The 17,843-nt window shown below is 42.3% G+C and overlaps 1 protein-coding gene across 3 annotated transcripts in view; it reads right to left on the reverse strand.

Annotated features, from left to right (window-relative positions):
- The window catches only part of LOC128732850 (cadherin-87A), a 473,132-nt gene that overhangs the window by 341,354 nt on the left and 113,935 nt on the right, over positions 1-17,843 (reverse strand). For 2 of the 3 annotated variants that reach the window (XM_053826265.1, XM_053826264.1), the window contains one exon: positions 2,918-3,322. The gene's annotated coding sequence lies outside the window, so the exon portion shown is untranslated. The remainder of the gene's footprint in view (positions 1-2,917; positions 3,323-17,843) is intronic. The other variant, XM_053826266.1, reaches the window with a different exon arrangement.

The raw sequence follows: 17,843 nt of genomic DNA on the forward strand, positions 1-17,843 counted from the left end.
TTGATTTTTCATTTTTTGCTAAAAGTTAATTTTTTAATGACGTATTTTAAATTGCTATTTAAAGAAATTTATTTCAAAAATTATTTATACGTTCGATTTCAACATCTTTAGAGCCGATTTCAATTTGGTACCAAAAGAAAAGTATGTTAATGAGCTTTCCAGGAACAATATTGAACTGAAGCTCAAAATAACAACGTTCTTAAAGACATTCGGCGTAAAATCGGTTAACTGAAAAATAATACAGCTGCCGGAAAAGACCGTCTCCCGGCAGAGTTGTACAATACTGGTAAAGAATCACAACTTCTTTAGATTATTTCAAGGATTTGTGAGGAGGAGAAACTACCGGATGAGTGAATGGGAGGTGTGGTTTGTCCCATCTATAAAAAAAGCGATCGGCTTGATTGCTGTAATTACCGCGGTATTACGCTAAGCAACGCCGGCTACAAGGTGCTCTCCCAGCTTTTGTTGGGCTGTCTAACCCCAATATCAAGAGATTTCGTACAGCACTATCAGGCTTGATGGGGCCCATGCTACTACGGATCAAATTTTCATTCTCCGTCAAATTCTCCAGAAATGTGGTGAGTAGGTAAACGGTGCCCACGAATCATATTTTCGTGGATTTTGGGGCATCATACGATGCAGTCGAGCACGAACAGCTATGGCAGATAATGCACGAGAACTGGTTTCCTGACAAACTGGCAAGACCGATCACAGCGATCCTGGGGCGAGTGATGTGCTACGTTCTGGTTTCGAGGGCACCCCGAGCAGGAGCCAATACCTCATCCATACCTAATGAATATCAAATTCAGCTGTCATACTAAATTTGATATTCATTAGTTATCGCATTTTTATTAAGAATAACTTATGAATATCTCGATGAGATCTAGACTAACTTTTGAAAAGAGCTTAATATTTTTTCTCTTTTTAAATAAAAAATATAACTCGAAAACTATTAGACCTACAAAAAATTATCTATGGGTGACTTTTATTTGTCATTTGTCATTTATTTAAAAATTCATTGGACACAGTGCGGTCTTAATGAATACTAATAATAATAATAAAAATGATGTTAATAATAATAATAGTAGAACAAAAACTTAAATACAATTACTCTACAAAATCATCTGAATTTTGATAAAAAAATAAAAACTAATTTCTGCACTGAGAAAAAAGCATTTTAAAGCCTAAAATTCTTTTCCAAAAATCGCTACTTTTGTACTGTTTCTTTGATCTCATCTCGTTTTCTTAACTCTCTAGCGGACAACATCGTAAAAACGATGCGATCAAACCAATGGCTATTTTTTCATGAAGGTATTCAAAAGATGATCCAGTTTTTATTTTTATGCAAAAACAATTATCTAAAGAAGGACCAACTAAGAAAAAATCCAATTTCTGTTTCTAATATTTCATATCTGTAGGAGATAAGCAAACTGTAGGAGATAAGCAAACTGTAGGAGATAAGCAAACTAGTAACAAAATTGAAATATAAAAGTAAATAAAAATATATTTTAAAAACTATTATTTAATAAAAGATAGTAAAAAATAAAAAATACTCCTGATTATTTATTTTAATAAAACCTTTCAAATGGCCCTGGCATCTAGGGGGCAATACCGGCCGAACTCATATCCGCGGCTTTGTTCTGAAGTTTCACGTTGCATAAAAAGCGCACCTTTTGTGTGCACAAACCAGAGCCCGAACACGTCACCTTCAATTGCATAGCGTCACTCAACAATGAAGCAGTGAAGCTTCGGTTTCAACAGACGCAGCACCGCTTCAGTTTCAAAACGGCTTCAGTCAGCGTCAGCGACACGGGTTTCAATTCATCATGACTATCGGTTTCAACTTTTCATTTGTACTTTTCTATCAAATATTCAGAAGAAGACCAACAACTCTGAATGCAAATGAATTGAATTTGAGTAACATTTTCTATAATGCAACGCATATTATAGTTAACCTAGTCAATGTCGAGAAATCGTGCCTGACTTTCTGCCGTCGTCAATTGAAACAGCCACCAACTTCAACTGAAGCTTGCTTGAAACGTTCTGTTCAACAAGTGAAGTAAGTCATTTCATGTATGAAGCGAAGGTAAGAGAAAGTCAGTTTCATTTATTTGTTTCGACGATGCCGGGCCCTGGCACAAACTCATTAAGTCAACAGCTTTAGTAGGCGACACATCGGCGAGCAACGCATCGCAAGCAACACATAGGTAGACAGCTTCAAGTCACATCCGTGGCTTCGTTCTAAAGGTTTTTTATTTGAAATATATTGCGTGTCCTTCGGTACGCATCGTCATTCGTCCAGCGGCTTTAGTGGGCGACACGGCACAGATAGCCTTCGAATCACATCCGTGGCTTCATTCATTAGACGGGGTGACTTTGTCAGCAGTGGAGCATGGCGGAAGGCTCAGGTTCTTCCACAGAAGGACACGTCTACGGCAATAACATAGCAATTGCAGGGCCCATTGCTACGAACCTATTGATTCCAACAACCTCTTCCAGTCGAAATTCGAACATACGACGGCTGACTTATTAGGCCAGCATCATACCTCGAGGCCAACTGGGACGCTTTCATCACATCACATCGCATGCTGCTATCCTAACTAAAAGATCTGTTACACAACAATTAGATAATTAAAGACATCCTATATAGGATGTGGGGTGTGGTGTTAATGCTTTCTGTAAGGAGCTCAACTTATTCATTCATCATCTTATTAAAAGACCGAATTCTTTGAATTCACTCCACCAATAGGCCACATCCACGCTAATGCAGAAGACACTGCTGAAATCATAAAAGTTTGATACCTACTAAGGTTTAAACCCTGAAACTTTCTTTTTCCATGCACAAGACTACAATGGATGTCTTATTAATAGTCATTGAACTTAAATTGAATAAAGTCATAAAATTTCTTCAGCTTACCGTTGTGTCAGCCTAAACAAGAAGGTATCCTTTCATTAAACTGGTGTGACGTCCAGGTAATACCACTTTTGGTTATCCATCTAGTACATTAAGCCCCTACCACTCGTGGGAAAAACAAATTTCAGTTACTCAAGGACGTAAACAGCTCTATTCAGCTGAATCTTCTTTAGTACACTTGCCTTGAAGAGATTTACGAGTATTAGGAATCACATAAATCGCTGCTTCTCTAGCTTTTCATTTTCATATCGCACAGAACGATAGAAAGAACAATCAAGAACGGAACAAAGATAATTTCTAACACTCCAGATCTATTAATGAAATATACATACACATATAAAATCAGTGCATTTCGCTAAAACGAGACACGGATGTACCAAACTTCAGCACTAGAGTTGACAGCTGTTCCTGGAACAGAAAAGAAAATTCATTTAGCCCAGTTAGTAAAGGGGCATATATAAAATAAGTGTCTAAGGTAATTGGCCAGTTATTGTTCACCACCTAATTGTTGTTCACTACCCGTTTTTTTTATATAAATATCGGAAAAACTGTGACTATTTGGAGTGCTATGATAATAGAAGTCATTTTTAGATATGTAGATAAAAAATAAAAAGTTGAAAACAAGGTGAACAATTATTTGCAAATTACCTTATATAAAATAAATGCGTTATAAAATAGTACTAGGTATTGTAAAATAAATTGAATAGATTGTAATATTTAATGCACGAGTTATCAGTTAACACTATGTATTTTGCTTAGGATAGAAAAAAACTGGACGTTTCTTGGTGCAAGCGTTTGCAATGCTGCGACTCAACGATTTTTTATTTAGGGTTTAATTTGGGTTTTTGGACTAATGCGTATTTGACACTCTCAGTTGGCAACGATATAAAACTAGTCTAACAAACTAGTCAACTTAGGTCCAAATCCCGATAAATTAACAGCTGGCTGCGAAAGCCATAAATCAAAGTTTAAATGTTAATACTCCGAAAAGCCCGGACCGTCCTCCACCAGATTTCGCTCTATTGAATTTGTTTGAAACCAGTCGACTGTCTCGGTGTAAAGAGAGAAACACCAATAAATAGTTGCATAGTATATAGACTTCTCCAAAGCTTTCGACAAGGTTCAGCACCTGCCTTTGAAAAGATGGAGCCCATCTGAATTGATAGTCAATTAGCTGTTATCGAATTTAACAGGCCACACTGATTCTGTGAATCTAAATTAATTTAGAACGTACTTTTTCGATACACCTTTTGGGGTGCTTCAAACCAGCGTTCTAGGACCAGTGAAATTTGTGAAAGCGATGATTTTGCAAAGTTTTTTCTATGCCGACCATCTGATGTAGGGTTGTAGGGTGATGTAGGGTTACGGACCCTGTTCGTCATACGTAAACACGATCCATACTTCATTGCGAGTTTTTATAAGAATTAATCCGCAAGTACTCAAGCTTTTTACACCAGATAAATCTGACACATCTTGCCTGTACATGTATACCCCGTTAGCCCGAAAAAATATTTCGGAACTTTCATTTGTCAGTGGAACAATTTTTCATTCTCCAACGGGAGTTCGTCACACGAAAATTCACTTCGTCATAAGCAAAATTTCTTTCGTTTATCATGGAAAGACAGCAATCATTTACAAAAATCTATGCATGTATTCTTTGAGCCGTGTGCAAGAGCTACCCAACTACTATAAAAAAAGTGGAAATAGTTTAAATCACAGCTCAAAATTTCAAGTAGTTACTCCGAGCAATCAGCAGATTTTCTTCGTCATACTCAAAACCGGTAGAAAAACCAAGAGGACTACTATTTTTTAACAAATAGTGGAAAATAGTAATTTTCTAACGTATCAATTCAATACCTGGTTAGTTTGAATGTAATTCGCATCGAAATTGGTTATTATGCTGGTTTATTGTCTATATATCTGGAAAGTAGACGAAGACCTGCCGTAGACGAACCCATCCAGCATCCTAAATAGTCTTCTGCATTGGCGTCTTAAAAGTATTATAAAAGTAAATGTATCAAAGTAAAGTGTTAACAGTTTCTACAGTAAACCTCAACATTTCACCTACTTGGTGAATGGCAACGAAATGAAGCATTGCAGATGTGATAAAGTTTTGGCAGTTATACTTGGCAGCAAGTTGATTAACGAACACATCAATACAATTATTATATTACGGGTGCCATACCAAACAGGACAGTTTAACATAAGTTGAAAACGTTCCACGTTCTTTCATCCGGTTCGATAGAACCCTTTACGCCTTCCAGCTTATGAAAATCGTTGTTGCCTGCTAACTGCTGTAACGAAACATGCTTGCCGAAAGACGATCGTCTCAGAAATTAATTATTTACGATCTGCCGACAAGAATTATAGGCAACAGTAAACTTTCGAAGCAAGTTAATATACATGTGCCCTGCCGAACTCTCCGAAATCGAACGTTCCTCTGGATCTCCACGAACTCAATATGGATGGAATAACCTTTATTGCCATTTTTGCTGTTGGCTATTCAATGAAGTGAATCATGTGTTCGATATTAATATCAACGAAACTAACTCATGTTCTCGATTTTAATATCAGCAAAACTAGATATAAACATAAAATATTAATTTTCATTCATCTGTATTTACTACTTTGTGCCGATGACTACATAGAACAGTATAGATATAGACTTCTTTCCGCACTGCAATTTTCTTGGCATAAGTTGCAAGAGGACATGTTGAAATCACAAATATGATAATCTCATTTGTAGATGTGGCCATGAATAAGTTAATTGTTTGGTAAAGTGGTCAGTATGTGGAACTATTCTTGGTGTTAATCGTACAACTTATAAGATATAGCATGGGTAAATGCTTTTCTTTGTCGAATTCTTCGTCAGAAGATACTGCAATCAAAATAATGCTTGACCTTCTGATGAGTTTAACATTGAACTGCCGGTAATTTCTGCAGACAGTTCTGGATATATTACCAAGACAGGCCATTGCACTTTTCGTTTTTACAATATGGATATCTAACCATGACCGCTACTCTGTAGATAGGTAACAGCTGTATGTACCTCTTTACGCATACGGATGATCGGCAAATGGCAAATGCATGTTAGCAGAGGCTGAAGAATTCGCAAATTCAATATATACACCAAGCATCGGCAAGCAATTTTATCACGAGTATTGACCAAAATGAATGGTTCAATTCGCCTTATCGAATGAGCCGCATACATTCACGCTTCATAGCATTGCTGAATATACGAATATCGTATACAATGCCAAAGTGCGAAATAAAACGTTCTGTTGTTTCAAAAGCTACTAATACTACTTCAATCTATTCTCTATTCATGGTAATACTATTTAAGACACTTGCTGGCATTCCCGGGTATATTATATCTATTAAATCGGTCGCGTTCAAAGTTCAACATTTGATTTTTGAGCGAACTTTCGATGTTCATGATGAACAATACTCTTGATAAAGTCAAATGCCGATAAATGCATGTTCGGCAGCAGAAGCGAATAGTGTATGTTCATGAGGGACGTTCATCGATCCAAATGTTTTTTTTCGCGAATTCTCCAACCGTTAGGAATCCGTCCTCCAACCGTCGTGAATTCTCTAACCGGTCGTTAGGCATAATGGACGTTTGCCATAAATACATTAGGCATCAGGCTGGTGAATGGCTATAACAGTGTAACCTGACCACTTTCAGTTATAGCAACTCTTACCCCTACCTCCTCGTGGTGCCAGCTGGTAATACAACCAAGTCCCGGGAAAAACCAGAAACTCCCCTCTGGTTGGACCCGTGGTTGTAAACAGACAGGGAGAGAGGGACACCTAGACCTTAAACTTCTGGTCTACCAGGTGTCTGAACGGTCCGTTGGGACCCATTGGGGCCGATGCCAGTAAGGTTTCAACTTCGGTAAACTGGCGGCTATGTTATTGGACATGATTCGGACACGATATACAACACGACTTAGGGCTGGCATTTGCGACGAGCTCCCCTAGTAAAGTCACGTGATAGCGACTTGAAACGGCGAGGTGGCAAACGGTGCATGTGTCTCCGTCCCGTAAAACCTGGCAGGCCTTCAAGTACGTTCCAAATCTATCGACCGGCGACCACCGGGCGGGAGTAGGTTCAGATGCTTTTTCCTGATTTACGCCGATCTGGCTCTGAGGTGCAGTTGCCCATAAGGCGCTGCCCCAACCCTCGCATGGTTCTCCCTGTTCCATAGATCGCCATGGGATCATTAAAGCGACTACTTCAAATGGGTTTGGATAGCGGCTTGAAGGGGGACCCTTTAGAATCAGAATGAGTCTTCTAAACAAATTTACAGCAAGTGCGGATACGGTGGAAAACCCGTTCGCGAGGGGAGGCATCCAACGTTCTCCACCAAGGGTGGAGAAGGATGCAACCCGAAGTGCTAGTGTGGGTGGCAAGGGCAGCGGTACGCCTGCCACGCCAGACACAGCGATGAACGGCCCATCGCTAATCAAGGCGATGGGAAAGAATAGAGAGGAACTACCCAAAGTGGTAGCCGCGTCACAGCAGCTCGATTTAATCATCGAGTTCACGTCAGGTCGCGGCAATTTCTCCAAGGACCTGAAGCAGAGCTTGCTCATGCTTCGGAGAACCTTGTGTGCTGCGACCAAAGTGCATAACGACCTCGTGGCGCATGTAGGAGAGGTGAAGACCGTGAAGGCGTCGAAGTCGGTACAAACGGATGCCTGCTCGTTGACGGCGTGTCGCAACGTGGCCCTGGAAGCCACGGAGAGCGCTACCAACAGCGGTAAGGCATCTGCTAAGCGTCTGAGACAGTCCCCGGGGGATGGCACCCCTGGTGGACCAAAAAAGCGCCTGATCGGTAAAAGCCCTCAGGCTAGCGAGTTGGTGGAGCCAACCGACCAAGCAGCGGGAAACACCAAGACGGGTGGCCCGTGGATCGAGGTCACGGCCAAGCGGAAGAAAAGAAGAAGCTCCGCCAAAAAGAAAGCTTCACCTAAACCGACAGGGAAGCGAGCGAAGAAGGGCGACGCTCTTATCCTGAAAACCGACGGGTCGAAATACTCGGAGGTTCTGAAGGCCATGAGAGGAGATGCCCTACTCAAGGACCTGGGCGCGGACGTGCGGAGCATCCGCCGCTCACGCACGGGCGAAATGATCCTTGAGTTGAAGAAGGACGCCACCAAGAAGAGTTCCGCATATAAGTCGATAGCGGAAGAAGTGCTCGGGGAGGGAGTGCAGGTACGTGCTCTCACACCAGAAATGACTCTCCAGCTTAAAAACCTGGATGAGATCACCGATGTGTGTGAGGTCGTACAGGCCCTCAAAGAGCAAAGTGGAGTGGTGGTGGCAACTGAGGCGGTTCGCCTGCGTAAGGGTCCTGTCGGGACCCAGGTAGCCACCATACGACTTCCGCTGGCGGACGGAAATGAAGCCCTGAAAGCTGCTAGGCTAAAAGTGGGGTGGTCGGTATGCCCACTAAGCGTGCTGAAGCAATCGGAGGCTTGCTTCCGATGCTTCGAGCACGGGCATAAGGCCTGGAACTGCAAAGGGCCAGATAGGAGCCAATTGTGCAGAAGATGTGGCAGTGCTGGCCATAAAGCAAGGGACTGCGCGGAGCCTCCCCAGTGCTTGATCTGTACCGGTAAAAGGGACGCAAAGCACGTAACGGGAGGTCCAAGGTGCCCGGCTGGTGTGCCGGCGACCAAGCCACAATCATAGTGCAAGTGACACAACTCAACCTGAACCACTGCAGCACGGCTCAGCAGCTGTTACACCAAGCAGTTTCCGAGTCGGCAACGGACGTTGCCATCATCTCGGACCCATATCGCGTCCCTGCCGGAAACGGCAACTGGGTGTCGGATGGGTCCGGGACGGCGGCTATATGGACGACAAGCAGGTTTCCGGTTCAAGAGGTTGTGTCAACCGCAGACGAGGGATTTGCGGTTGCCAAAGTGGGTGGAGTGTTCTACTGCAGCTGTTATGCTCCGCCGAGATGGTCTATCGAGCAGTTTACGCGGATGGTAGACCGAGTATCAGTTGTGCTGACTGGTCTAAGGCCGGTGGTTGTGGCGGGAGACTTTAACGCTTGGGCGGTAGAGTGGGGAAGTCGTCGCACGAACCATAGGGGTCGGATTCTGCTTGAGGCTCTGGCAAAGCTCAACGTAGATTTGGCCAACGTCGGCACCACAAGTACCTTCAGTAGGAACGGTGCGGAGTCTATCATCGACGTGACATTTGGCAGTCCTGGTCTGATAGGAGACTGGAGGGTAGATAATGGCTACACTCACAGTGACCATCAGGCGGTCCGCTATGGTGTCGGTCAGATAACGAGGCGGCAGGTGGCGAGTAGAGCCAACACTCCAACCACCCGTGGATGGAAGACATCATACTTCGATCCCGAAGTATTTGTGGAAGCGATCCGGAGAGAGTGCGGTGATCGCGGTATGCCCGATCCGAACGCTGATCATTTGGTTGAGGTACTGTCGCGATCGTGTGACGCTACCATGCCTAGGAAAGGTCGACCTAGGTATGGCAGGTCACCGGCTTACTGGTGGACAGATGAAATTGCGGAACTCCGCGGAGCCTGCTTTCGTGCGAGGAGAATTATGCAAAGAGCTCGTTCGGACGAAGGCAGGGTTGAATGTCGAGTAGCACTTGTTGCTGCACGCGCAGCGCTTAAGAGTGGGATAAAAGCTAGTAAACGAGACTGCTTTGAAAGGTTATGTGCTAGTGCCAATGCGAACCCGTGGGGTGATGCCTACAGGGTCGTAATGGCAAAGACCAAGGGCGTGATGGCGCCCGCTGAGCAATCACCAGAGATGCTGGAGCGAATCATCGAGGGCCTCTTTCCGCGCCACGAGCCAAGGCCCTGGCCCCAGGCCGCTGAGTCGTCCCACGGCCGACGTTCCAGTATCTCAGACCATAGCGTAGGATGGTCGGCCTCCCAGCCGAACATCCAAAGTAACGTGGGCGACGGCGGTTTGGAAGTCGGGGAGGAAGTGACGGTTACGAACGAGGAACTCATCGATATCGCTAAATCCCTAAAGGTGAGCAAGGCACCGGGGCCAGACGGTATCCCGAATATGGCCATTAAAGCGGCTATTCTGGAGGCTCCCGAATTATTCGGGGCAGTAATGAATAGATGCCTGGAAGCTGGCCACTTCCCGGACAGATGGAAGCGACAGAACCTGGTCCTATTGCCGAAGCCGGGAAAACCTCCGGGTGTCCCCTCGTCATATAGGCCGATCTGTCTACTCGATACTGCCGGCAAGGTGCTGGAGAGGGTTATCCTTAACAGACTCGTACAGTACACGGAGGGTACAAACGGGCTGTCAAGGAACCAATTCGGCTTCCGAAAAGGCAAATCTACGGTGGATGCCATCTTGTCTGTCACTAAGACAGCTGAGGTGGCAATCCAGCCCAAGAGGACAGGTATTCGTTATTGCGCAGTTGTCACGCTCGACGTGAGAAATGCGTTTAATAGCGCTAGCTGGGACTCCATAGCCAGCTCGCTTCGGAGCGTCCAAGTGCCGGTGTCGCTGTACAGAATTCTGGAAAATTATTTCCAGAATCGTGTGCTATGCTACAACACGGAGGAGGGTCAGAAATGCGTTCCAATCACCTCAGGGGTTCCGCAAGGTTCCATACTGGGCCCGGTGTTGTGGAACGTCATGTATGACGAGGTGTTGAGGCTAAAGCTCCCGGTAGGGGTGGTGATTGTCGGCTTTGCGGACGATATCACCTTGGAAGTCTACGGCGAATCTATCAGAGAGGTTGAGTTGACGGCTGCCCACTCTATAAGCATTGTTGAAGATTGGATGCGATCCAGGAAACTGGACCTAGCGCATCATAAAACGGAGGTTATTGTGGTGAACAACCGCAAGTCGGTGCAGCAAGCAAATATCAGCGTCGGGGACTGCACTATTTCGTCAACGCGGTCCTTAAAACTCCTTGGAGTCATGGTCGACGACAAGCTCAAGTTCGGGAGCCACGTCGACTATGCCTGCAAGAAGGCTTCCACAGCTATTTCGGCATTGTCTCGTATGATGTCTAATAGCTCTGCGGTATATGGCAGCAAGCGAAGGCTTTTAGCCAACGTGGTCCAGTCCATACTCAGGTATGGCGGGCCGGTGTGGTCATCGGCGTTAGGTACCAAAAGCTATCTAGCCAAGCTGGAAAGCACCTATCGTCTCATGTGCTTAAGAGTGGCGAGTGCGTATCGCACAGTTTCACATGACGCAATCTGCGTCTTAGCGGGTATGATGCCTATTGGTATCATCATCAGCGAGGACGTAGAGTGCTTCAACCAACGTGGAACTAGAGGCATACGGAGTACCACGAGATCGGCCTCGATGATCACATGGCAGCGGGCATGGTCTGATTCCACAAAAGGCCGGTGGACACATCGACTTATCCCGGAACTATCCGGATGGGTCAACAGGCGCCATGGCGAAGTCAACTTCCACCTGACACAGATTCTGTCAGGGCATGGTTGTTTTAGACAGTATCTGCACAAGTTTGGGCATGCGGAGTCCCCCGAGTGTCCGGAATGCGCGGACGTCGAGGAAACTGCAGAACATGCTTTCTTCATGTGCCCTCGTTTCGCGGGCGTGAGAAGCAACATGATGGCAGTTAGCGGACAGGACACTACTCCGGATAACTTAGTCCAAAGGATGTGTTCTAGCTCGGACGTCTGGGGTGCGGTCAATGCGGCTGCTACTCAGATCGTACTTGAGCTACAAAACCGCTGGAAAGCCGATCAACGGCGAATAAACAGCCTAACTACCATAGTCCAGTAGTTATCTAAGAGGGTGCGTTAAGCACAATAGCCCCTCCCTGAAGTAATACCGATAAGGTGGTTCCAGGGGGGATTGAGGCTGGAGACTCGAGTAGGGTTTTAGTGGGTCTGGATCTTCACGATCTTCACGAGATACCAAACCCCACACCCTGAGCTGTCTTCTCAGGTGTCTGATAGCAGATTTCCCTACTCGTTAAAAAAAAAAAAAAAAAAAAAAAAAAAAAAAAAAAAAAACATTAGGCATCAGGTATAGTAGACGTTGGGCATAATGGACGATAGTTATAATTTGCGAAAATTGTAATGCATTGTAGGCATAATGGACGACAGGCATGCTTACCAACCATCTACCCTGAGCAAGAGGCCCAATCGACTCAGTTTAAAAAAGCATATAGACTGAGTCAATGCGAGAACTACGGAAAACTAACTAGAGTCAGTAGTCCTAGGCAAATGAATAAACCAGTGTTTGTATTGGACATCGAGTTTGTGATCGGGGATATGAACACGCTTATTGGTGAAGAAACGCCACATGTAAATCAGCTGATAAACAAACAGCATATCAAATTGACCACGTGCTCATCAATCAGCGGTTTTTCCCGATAATCACCTATATACGTTCCCTATGGATTGCGTACATTAGGCCGTATGAATAAAAGAGTTAGAGCAAACTCTCCCATAAGATTTACACAGGAAAAGCAAAGTAAACTGTTTTATTCATTCGGCCTATTGACTCGCTGAGACATTACTCAGCAACCTCAGTCCTCCTTGGCTAAACATTCGGCAATTGGACAACCCACGAGCTGCCGAGAGTTACGTGTGCCTACTAAAAAAGGTTTTACTTTTCTTTCAGAAGGTTCAGACGGTTCTACCATAACAGAGGCCGCACCCGCGGCGCTAGATGAAGTAAATCCGATACATCAAAACGATTAGAGTAAAAAAGAGCTTGGAAAAACTATCTAACAATTGCTGCGAGGAAGAATTTGGACAAGTAGCGACGAGCGCAAGATCGGTAGACCAGAATCTTGAGGAGTTAAAAGGGCCAGGAGGACAGCAGAGATTATGAAGAATTAGAAAAAATGTTCCGTGCTAATGACACTCAAGTTTTATGTGAAGATAAATCAATCACCGAAATCTGACATGTGTAGAGACGAGAAAGGAAACCTGGTCACAAACAAGCGACAGCTGGAAGTAGGGGAACTGTGGGTAAGACGAACAGGGTGGGTAAGACGGACAGGTGGTTGATTCTACCAGTTAAGCATTAAAATTCGTAAATGTTTTGATGGGCATCCAACCATCTTCCTATCTCATGATGTCTGAACGTTTCCATCATCATTTAAAACTTTCCAATTTTGATAAAGTACAAAAAAACTAAAAATTGGACAAGATTCTGCGTTTGGATGTAACTTTTTTTCCATCGGAATTAAGATTTTTGAGTGGTTTAGTTCCAAAATGTTGCATAGCATGAAGCATGAAGAATTTCGATTTAATACCTTTTCAAGTAACGTCTCCATTCAAATAATACGTAATTTCATTTGCGTATGAAAAATTGTGAACGCTTTAAAAAATGTTTAATGATGGGGTGAAATGGACAACTGCTAGTGTGGGTAAGATGGTCAGTGAACATATTATGTTAAAATTGTTGATTTTGCTTCTTAGTGATATCTCATGCATATAAATGAAAATTTAACCGGCAAACGTGAACTTCAAACAAATCAGTAGCGGCCAGCCATGAAACAGTTTTTGGAATGCTTGTTCATATTGCCGCTGCCAAACAACTTTCTATTGGCTGCCTCTAGTGGGAGGGGGTGGACTGCCCCCCTCATTTTTTGCACGCTACACCACCATATTTTACGTATTCAATTTGTTAAGGGTTAAAAATAATAATATGCGCTCAGTTGGGGCGATTCATAATACCTGTCCATCTTACCCCCACACATTGTCCGTTTCACCCGCAGCACTAAAAAAGTTCACTTTTTCGGACCATTTTTAAAACTCAAAATACACATTGAAAAACATTTTTTGTTAAATATTTTACTAGCTCCTTTTGAAAACAATATGTTGAACTGAAGTAAACTGTATTTAGGTTTTATAAATCATAAGTTCTCTGTATTATATTAGCTGTTCTTCTTAACCTGTTCGTCTTACCCACAGTTCCCCTAGTTCTACGATGAGCATCTCAGTAGCGATATACAAGGAAGGAGGCAATACAATATAGAAGGAGGCAGAACAGAAGTTATCCTGGTTTCCAATCTCGAGGAAATCCAACGAAAACCCAGCTCTGTGATACTAAATAGAAATGGAGCATTTGATTTTTATTATTTTCAGTGTTCTGAATATATTTATGCTATTCCAGTCCTAGCAAAAGAGTGAACAAATGAACGGATCGCTGCCGTTTGTTCCCAAGTAACCATAAGCATTAATCTAAAACCGTATATTGGAAATAATTCTGCATCCCAAGTGCCAAACTTTTGTATATTAGCAATCTTAATGCTTATAAAACGTATATTAACATTGTTGATGCATAGAAGCATTAACGTAAATCAGCATTAAAGAAAGCAATATATGCGCATATAACGTAACAATATAATGCATTTAGTCAATTGCATTAAAACGAGCCGTAAGTGTTGATGAACGGCTTGTACTTGACTTCTTATTTTGCTATTCTGCGGCCACTATTTGTGCCCTCTTCCATCTGACGGTTGCCGTCTTTTTCTATCCTATTGGTAATGCAGGACAAGTAGCTATGATATGAGAGGGAATATCACCAAGATTTAAATACGAATAATTTCACCTCACTCAATCACATCCGCTATGGTTTAGATAGCAAAGGTGCAAGGAAACGAATGAGGTTGCATGACTAACTCCCGGTTCGAGCCCTGTCTAGGTGAAAAGATTATTCAGCATTTCCAAAAATGGTTCTGTTTATCCTGCTCCCCTTGAGATGCAGCAAAAAAAAATCGCTAGCTTTTTTTTAGTTTTTTAAATCCCGACCGAATCTATTTTTATTTACCATAACAAGCAAACGATATGCCCTCGATACTTTTTCGATACGTCGATAATGTAGACAAAATGACGTTCCGTTTAAGCCTCAAACAAACACTGATAATGCTTATTGGATGCTTGTGGCGTAGCATTTTAACAACCCGCTATTTCGCCTTTTTAGCATTATGTGAGTTCTACAGAAGTATATAAAGAAAAATATGCCTTTAATCATAGTTCTGTATGCTTATATAATGTTGTCCAAGGACTAGTGTTTAGTGCTTACTGGTTACTTGGGTTGTCTCCGCTGATATGGTCACATCAGCTGGAAAAGTATTCAAATCCTCCATGGGATATGGTCCTGACGGTATCAATCATTCGATCAATCATTTTGAAACACTCTATGGAGACACGTGCTAAACCTCTTACAACACAACTTACAACTTACAACTGGCGTATTTCCAAACTGCTGGAAACAGTCATATGTTTTTCCTGTTTTTAAAAAAGGTTGCAAGCGAAACGTCTCGAACTATCGGAGTATAGCTGCCACGTCTAAATTGTTTGAACTGATTATTCTTCAGGAGCTTGCTCAGAGATACAATCACTACATTTCGTCGGATCAGCACGGATTTATGCCCAAACGATCTATCAACAACCAACTTGACCTATTTCACCTCGTTTGTAATACGCTAAATAGAGAATGGTCATCAAGTAGACGCTATACACACTGACCTATCCGCAGCATTTGATAAAATGAATCATCAAATCGCAATAGCTAAATTTGAACGACTTGGCATGAATGATTCTCTGACATCAATCATACCTTAGCGGACGAAGCATGTCTGTCAACCTCAGTGATCACATTTCATCGTCATTTCCAGTTCTGGTTTTTATTCCTGCTGTTCATAAACGATGTGAACTTTATCTTAAAATGCCTGAAACTCTCGTATGCTGACGATTTAAAACTTTATCATACGATACAGGAGCCCCAAGACACAGTCTTTCTACAGAAACAGTAGTCCGCAAATGGTGTCAAATCAATCGTTTGTCGCTGAATGTATCTAAGTGCTCGGTAATCTCATTTGGCCGAAAACGCTCACTTTTTCACTTTGCTATGCCTTTGACGATGCACGTTTGCATCGTGAATCCATAGTTAAGGATTTGGGAATTCTGCTGGACACTAAAGTAACATTCAAGGACCACATCTCATCTCATACGTAGTGACTAAAACTTCTTCACAGCTGGGCTTCTTATTTCGCTTTGCGAAAAAATTTAAGGATATCTATTGCCCAAAACATTGTATTGTTCAATTGTGCGACCTATGCTGGAATATGCGTCGGTCGTCTGGTCCCCGTATTACCAAAACGAAACTCAACGAGTCGAGGCTATCCAGCGAAAATTCATACGCTTCGCTTTACGTCATCTTAGATGGACGGCTCCATTGAACCTACCCAGTTATAAAAGTCGTTGTATGCCCATCATCTTGGATCTACTACAGAAAAGACGCAATGTGGCAAAAGCATGTTTTATTGATGATCTTCTACAGGGTAATATTGATTTCTCTACACTACTCAGCATGTTGGATAGTCTTTAATCTCATTCCTGTCTCAACGTTACTCCAGTAAGAACAAATTATGGCTTACATGAGCCAGTGCGTAGCATGTCTCGTATTTTTAACACATGTTATTATGTATTTAATTTTAATGCATCGCGAGAAACAAATAAGTGTAGTTTTAGACGTGTATTATGTTGATTTCTGTTGTATATTTGCTTGTACAATTATTTATCTGTAGTAGGTGTAGTCTATCATTGGGGTGATGTTTTACCTGTTGACTTTAACGGGAAATTAGCAATCATTGACTTTTCGTCGGAGAGCCCAATTTCGGAAGCAGTTTTTGGACCCAAAAGCGGGGTTCTGTTTGTAAAAATATAAATACTGCATTCTTCTTGCCAATCTGAACACAGCGAATGTATTTTTATAAACAGAATTTTTGTTTCAAACAAAAAAACTGCTGGCAGAATCGATGACTGCTAATTTCACCTTAATAATATAAATAAATAAATAAATAAAATAAATGCAAATCTGCCACCTCTGTCCATTAACTTCTATCTTTATCTTCATGTCATGCCTGCTAGACTTTCGAAACCTTAGTTGTTTGATACGCAGACTGGAAAGAGGAGATACTCTCCTGGGATGGTGCAATTTATTAAATTACGAAAAATGAAAGAAGAAAGCAACCTGGATTATTGACAACGACCTTTAGCATGACAACACTGACACGAATCGCAACATGCCCAGCAAGGCAAGCTGAACCAACTTACAAGGGAAGCTAGCAGCCTGAAGCTTAAACTACAGGGTCTGAGTATGATGGAAAAGAACTTACCGAACTGGAAATTCGTCTTAATTTTAATGACGCCCAAAATGTGTTAGCTGGTTAGACCCGTTGTGGAACGAATTGAAACCCGATCGAATTTGCTACTGAATCCAGGTACAGTTGCAGGCAAAAAAACTAAGAAACGATTTCTGCTGTGTTTTTTGGAATTTACGTGCTCTTTTTAATGATATGAATATGAATTTGGCAATAAACCAGACCAACTATAGAATCTAGAATTCAATTTCCTATTAAATACAGTAATACAAAAACGAAAGCCAAATATTTAAAGTAATGAAAATTTCTACCATAATGAAAAACGCATGAGAGAACTATCAAACAAAATCATAATCATTCAAGTAAAAATTAAATAGAAAAGGGCAATTCTGAAGCTGGTGATACAATCCAAATGACTCAAACATACGATGATTTGATTGATTACAATTTGATAGTGTCGTACCTTGAGGCCAACTGGGAGGCACTTTATATTGCACGCAACACTAAAATAGCACAGAATACTATATGATTCGCAATAATCCTTTTAGGAACATGAACATCATTTTTTTAAGTACATACGGTTTAACGATAATAAGTTAAATACATAGACGAGAAATATTCACTTGAAAGGAATATTCCAAATGCACCCTTAATGAAATGAATTCCTCAAATAGAAACAAAAATAATAAAATTAACTTCGACAGCGTAAAATAATAGGTTTACAAACTTGAGAAATAATGTTTAACGCTCAAGCTACTGGAATCTTTTACCAGCCATGAGCCAGTCAGTTCTTTCAAGTGGAAT

This window comes from Sabethes cyaneus, chromosome 1, assembly GCF_943734655.1.
Source record: "Sabethes cyaneus chromosome 1, idSabCyanKW18_F2, whole genome shotgun sequence".
In the NCBI taxonomy this organism is placed as follows: Eukaryota; Metazoa; Arthropoda; class Insecta; order Diptera; family Culicidae; genus Sabethes; species Sabethes cyaneus.